The sequence below is a fragment of the Capricornis sumatraensis genome, chromosome 3 (assembly GCF_032405125.1).
Source record: "Capricornis sumatraensis isolate serow.1 chromosome 3, serow.2, whole genome shotgun sequence".
Lineage (NCBI taxonomy): Eukaryota > Metazoa > Chordata > Mammalia > Artiodactyla > Bovidae > Capricornis > Capricornis sumatraensis.
Genome location: NC_091071.1, coordinates 94,291,806 through 94,298,634, shown reverse-complemented (window position 1 = coordinate 94,298,634; position 6,829 = coordinate 94,291,806).

The following is a 6,829-nucleotide window of genomic DNA, read 5'->3' as shown; positions in this document are numbered from 1 at the left end:
ATATGAGAGTAGAGAAACTCATAATTTTGTTCCTAGCAATGTCTGGCTGCTGGTAAGGCTCAATGAGTACTTTTTTCTTTTTCCCCACTAAATGAATGGGATCCCTGAAGCACAACATACCATGTAGACAAAACCTGAAAGATATTTTCTGAAGTATCTTTTAACTAGGCTTTAGAATAATTAGGCTTTCCTATGGGCAACCACACTGATAATCTGAGGTAGGTGTCTAATTTCAGTGTCTTTACACATCCTCAACCTATCTTGAGCTCACCTGATTTTAATCCACATCCAGCACTGTCTTGCTGGGCTAATGGAGAGTCATGTGGGACACACCAGGGGGTAGTTAAATATGCTTGTTCTTGATGCCTCTTTCAGTGTTCAATTACTTGACCCTTGGAAGTTACAGCTCACGGAATCTTGGACCTGGGCACACCAGGGCACTTTATCAAACACAGATTCTCAGACCCAGAAGTCACATTTCAGCTCCAGCTCAGAATGAAGATCTGCCAAGCTCCTGGGATGATTTAGCACAGAAGATTTTAAATAGCTTCAGGAAAGGCAAAATTTTCTGTCAATTTGAATGGTTCCTGTCACTTTTTTAGAATACCTGTCACTCTTATATTTAAATTACAATTCCAGTTTTAATTTGAACGAAACTAACAGTAAGCCCCTTTCTGCTTCTATAGTACTTTAGGTCTGGCTTTCCTTTAATTTTCTGAAAAGGCAGATTTGGGAAATGAAATTAGCAATGCAAGGTGAACCTAGAGTGAATTTTACTGAAGATTATGCAAATACAGGAAATTATAATTCTATCAGGATGTCATTACATGTGTCTACTTAGACACACATTTTCTGCTATGTTTAAGTTAAACAAAACACTAAATGACTACGTAGTATGACATCTCATTAATATGTTTCCATTCACATCTGTGCCTTTAGTATAAAAAAAAACTGGCTGCTTCAGTGATAAGAGATTAGGTCCTTTAATTAGAAACAAATGATAAATCACAGTTAACCCCATGTGATGCTTTCTAAAACTTCCATCAAATATTCCTCTTAAAACATTATTAAATACAAGTTCCCCAGATCTACTTCCTAGAAAGTGCCATTTAACAAAACCCAGGCAGGATGTTAATACTGGGGCCGAATTACAGGTTGCCAAAGCATTTCCTGTGAGGGGATTGACAGGGGATCATTTTGTTATGGGGCCACCTCCAGTGTGTTGTGACAACCACTCATTACACCTCTGCGCACAGCACTCAGCTGTAGGTTCTGCAAGATGCAAATAGCTCCAAATGGGTTCAATTTAGAGCGAGTGGATAATGTATCATTCACTTCGCTAAGGTAGAACAAGGAAGAGCAGAACACTGCAGTTGCTGGAAATAAAGATTTAGTTAACCAACTATGCCTGAGAAATGGAGTCACAATAGCAATATCTGTTACATTATAAATAAAAACAGTTTACCTGCATTGTTTCCCCTTGGCCTAAACCAAAACACCAAGTGGTCAAGTGAGCATCACCTCTCAATACATATAATTATCCACTTAAGAGCTCCATGTCAAAAACTAATAACCTCTAAGTCATGGTAGGTTTTTCGCTTACAAAAGGAACTGCTTACAAAGCTACTATGGTTAATTATAATAATATTCAAAAAGTGTTTAAAATGCATTTTGATATGGAAAAATGTACCATGGTAAGCTTTTCACAGTTAGACTTTAATATTTTAGTGTGCTAGCTTTTCTACCCCTCTGTGATTTTACTCCCACTGTTCTATTACTGATTTCAGTAAGTGTTGCTAACAGTGGAATGCTCCAAGTCCCTACTACCAGCTATTTACACAAGAGAGTTATGCTAATATGGATTGGAAAAGTCAATAAGCCCATTTAAGATTCCTGTGTTTAACAAAGCCACAGGAGAAGCCAGGGACCTACAAAACAGGCTCATGTGAAAAGATGGCTGTTTTCTGCTATGAGTACATTAATGAACAGAACTCTCTCTGCTCGAAATCATCAGCATCTCTCTGGTCATGATTACTAAAATCCTCTGCATGTTAATGTTCTTTTGTTTTAAGCTAAAAATTAATTACCCCCTAGAAATCAACTGAGGTATGCCTATATTTGATCTATGTGAAAATGATAAGGAATTTATCTAAAAACTTTTGAACTGAAAACAATTTCTTTAACCTATTCAGGATGTAAAACACTTATATAAGTAATGATTCTTAAAGTTGTTATTCTCTTCTTGAAACTTAAGCTTTAAAGATTACTTTTCCAGTAGAAAAGCATGTACATTATGTATATATGAAAACAAGACATATAGAACCATTACAGCTACTGCCTAAAAGTTGAAGACCTTTAATGTACTTTGTAAAAATTATATATATATATATATGCTTATAGACATAGACATATGTGTCATCTCAGAGAGAGAAGTCCATTTTGGGTTTGATCCCAGGAATCATTGGTAGGAGAAAGTAAAAGTGGCATACGGAAGAGAAGGCAGTCATTAAAGTTGGAATGATCAAGCAAGTTGTTTACTTCTGCTGAGGAAATCTGGGGGTCTGTATAATATGCACCATAGAGTTAGGGGAAGCACACTGATTGAAACCTCCCACCCTGGCCAGGCACCATTGTAACCATTTGCATGAGTTGTTTTATGACAGGAGATCCTGATAAGGAATATGGAACTAATAAGCCACCAAAGCCACCACCAACCGGAAGAGTCCGGGAAAGGTCAAAAGGAGACACCATGTGTCTGTCCACTCCCCAGAATCCCTCTTGCTAGCACCCATCTTGGCTGAGCAATGCATGCGCCACCAGGAAAGACTCTGAATTAGAATGATTGGCCAAAGACCACCCGGAAACTAATCCCATCGCCATAAAACCCAACATGGCGAGCCACATGGCAGAGCAGTTCTCCTGAGTTCCCTTACCCTACTGCTCTCCATCCGGGTGCCCTTTCCCAATAAAATCTCTTGCTTTGTCAGTGTATGTGTCTCCTCGGACAATTCATTTCTGAGTGTTAGACAAGAGCCCAGTTTCAGGCCCTGGAAGGGGTCCCTCTTCCTGCAACAGAGTAATACATCAATGTGGCAAAGGAACTTAGCATTTATAAACTTATTTCCATCAGTCATTGGCTGAGTGCTGTTCCTATGATATGTATAATAATTCTCTAACACTTAGGTGGTTTAATTAAAATAAAACTCAAGGAACAGGTAATGTTGGGTTTATATTATTATCTCTTCCTTTATAGTAACTTATTTCCTCCCTTTGGGCTGCTACAATAAAATACTATAGACTGAGTGGCTTAGGAACAACAGAAATTCATTACTCAGAGTTCTGGAGGCTAGAAAGTCCAAGATCAAGGCACCGACAGCTTTGATGTCTAATGAGGGCCTGATACTGGTCCACAGATAGCTGACTACTTACTGTGACCTCACATGGTGGAAGGAGCAAGGGAGCTCTCTGGGGCATCATATAAAAGTTTCTCCTATGGGCTCCACCCCCCTGACCTAATCATCTCTAAAAGACCCATCTCCTAATACCAACAGCTTGATGATTGGGATTTCAACAGAGGAATTTTGAGGTGTCACAAACATTCAGTCTATAGTATCAATGGAAGGCATAATTCTTAGTTGGTCATTTTGTTTTTTGGACCAAGATTATATTTCCTAGTAACCCCTGACCAAGTTTCATTTAATGAGATATAATCAGAAGTGTTTGTACAATTTCTAAGCACTGATTTTAACAGTTAAAAAAAAAAAATCTCTTTTTTCAATTTGGTCTCCTTCCTACTGCCTGGAATATAGACCTAAAGGCTGGAGTTCTAGCAGTCATTTTGGACCATTAGGGTAAAATTTTTTGTTAATGATAACTGAGTTCTAAAAAATTTATCTCCAGAATTTACAAGTGAAAGAAATACAATTATATCTTGTTTAGAAATATTATCTTTGGATTTTCTGTCACATGCAGCTGAACCTAATGTCAAAAATTACAGTTACTAAACCTATAATATACTTTGTCCAAATTTCATGAAATATATATATTTTATGTAAATAGCAATAATAATGAAACATATTAAGGAATAGAACACATTGGATAGGAATGCTAATTATAAAAAAATATCAATTTTCCCTACTTTAACCTATAGATCATGTACAATTTCAGAGAAAATTCAGGAGTATTTTTTTTAGCTTTATAGGTGTTTTTCTAAATTTAATATATAAGATAAAACCACAAGAGTACCCCAGACACTCTTGAAAAAGGAAGCTCCACTTAGCAGATTTCAAGAATTCTATAAAAATATATTAATTAAGAATGTTCAATATTAATATGGGTTTAGAGAATTGTACAAAAGAGATAAATTATAAACCTGTGCACTGTAAATTTATACATCAATATTTGTACATATGTGCACACACATGTTCATATGGACACATATGTAATGTTGCAATTGGAGATTAAAGTTGGAACTGATGCAAAAATGGAAAACACAAATGAATTCCTACCTTAAAAGATGCTACTTCAGATGAACCAACTTAAAATGTAAAAGTACTATTTCAAAATATTTAGATAAGTCATGTATTTATGTCCCAAGCTAAGGAATCATTTCTCAAGGAAGATCAAAGAACCCCAAAGCTATAGAACTAAATTTGTACAAATTGTACTTTAATAAATGTGAGAATTGGACTATAAAGAAAGCTGAGCAATGAAGAATTGATGCTTTTGAACTGTGGTGTTGGAGAAGACTCTTGAGAGTCCCTTGGACTGCAGGAGATCCAACCAGTCCATCCTAAAGGAGATCAGTCCTGAATATTTATCGGAAGGACTGATGCTGAAGCTGAAACTCCAATACTTGGGCCACCTGATGTGAAAGATTCATTGGAAAAGACCCTGATACTAGGAGAGATAGAAGGCGAGAAGAAAAGGGGACACAGGATGAGATGGTTGGATGGCTGCACTGACCTGATGGACATGAGTTTGAGTAAGATCCAGGAGTTGGTGATGGACAGGGAAGCCTGGCGTGCTGCAGTCCATGGGGCTGCAAAGAGTAGGATATGACTGAGCAACTGAACTGAACTGAAAATTACACATCTGTTTATCAAATTTTATATTTATATTTTAAAAAATGAGAAGATATTTGGACTACCAAACAATAATTGTTAGTATTCAAGTTAATTTTCCATATTAAAAAGAGATTTACTCACTAGAAAATGGCAAAAATATAAAATTACATTTCATAGAAACCAAAAAATCAATAAATATATGAAAAGGTGCTTAATTCCATTAGTAATCAGTTAGGCAGATTAAAACTTCAATAATAAACTTTCAAATTACCACACTGTCAAAAATTTAAATGATACCAGTCAAATTTTATACACTGTAAGTGGAAGTATAAATTGGGACTACTACTTCAGAAAATAATTTGCAAAACTTACAGACATTTCTGTAATAGCAAAATATGAGGGGTGAACCACTGACAGGATAATAAATTGTTGGTATACTCATATACTATAATATTACAGAGAAAGAAAAAAAGAAATATAATAATATGCCACAACATGTATGAATCTCTAAATATAACATTGAGCAAAGAGAAATAGCAGAATAATACAATACAATCTGTAAGATCTTGTGTATCTTTGACTCTGAACTAATGTGAACATGTATGGCATAAAAGCTCACAAGATTCAGGTTGACCTAAAGATTCTTAGCACCAAAAAGCAAACAAATCTCCCCAAATCAAACTAGAAATAATTCAAGTTATCACTAGACAGGATTGTTAAAACCTCACTGAAAAATTCAAACACTGATTAGAATCTTCAGAAGAATTTTCCACTAGTGGCTAAATTAGTCCCAGAATAAATGTTTCACTGTCTTTTCTATAATAAATCTTTAAAAAAGGAGACTCAAAAGGATGAAATTGATCTGTTAGTAAGTTAACTGTATGCCAGAACAAAGTCTAACATTCTTAAATGATACAAATTTTAGCACTGGACAAATGAAATTTTAGAAAGTCTTTCTATTAATTTAGAAATTAATAGAAATATACCTGGAATTTGTGGAAAGAATAGAATTAGAAGATAAAATTTTAACCATCATAAAGGTAATGTAAAGACAACATGGATATAATGAGGAGAGTGAATAAAGATATAAAAACTGAACTGAAACTTCTTGAGATGAAAATAAATATACTAAATGGAAAATACATTGGATGGGATTAACAGATAATTAGATATTGCAGAAGGAATGAAGAGTGATTTGAATTTGAAGACACTGTAATAGAAATTATTCAAAATAAAGTACAGAGGAAAACAAACACCAAAAAATAATAAATGGCATATTAGTAACCTGTGGGACTCTACTGGTTTTCGATTGTTTCCATACAAATTACCACAAACTAAGTGGCTTAACCAAGAAGAATTTGTTATGCTACAATTCTGTGGGTTAGAAGTCCAACATAGGACTTACTGGGCTACAATCAAGGTATAGGCAGGATTATATTCCTTCCAAAAATTTAGAGTAGAATCTGTTTCCTTGTCTTTACAGTTTCTAGAGGCTACCCACATTTCTTGGCTCACAGCTTTTTTCCATTTTTAAGTCAACAACAGTAAATTGAATCCTCATATCCCTTTGACCCTCTAATGGTCATAGCTCTTTCTGTTATCACAATTAGAGAAGGCTCTTTGCTTCTAAGGGCCTATGTGATACTGGACCCACCCAGATAATCCAGGAAAATCTTTCCATCTTAATGTCCTTAACATTGTCACATCTGTAAAATCCTTTTTGTAGGGGATGTATTCACAGACTCCAGAGATAAGGATATATG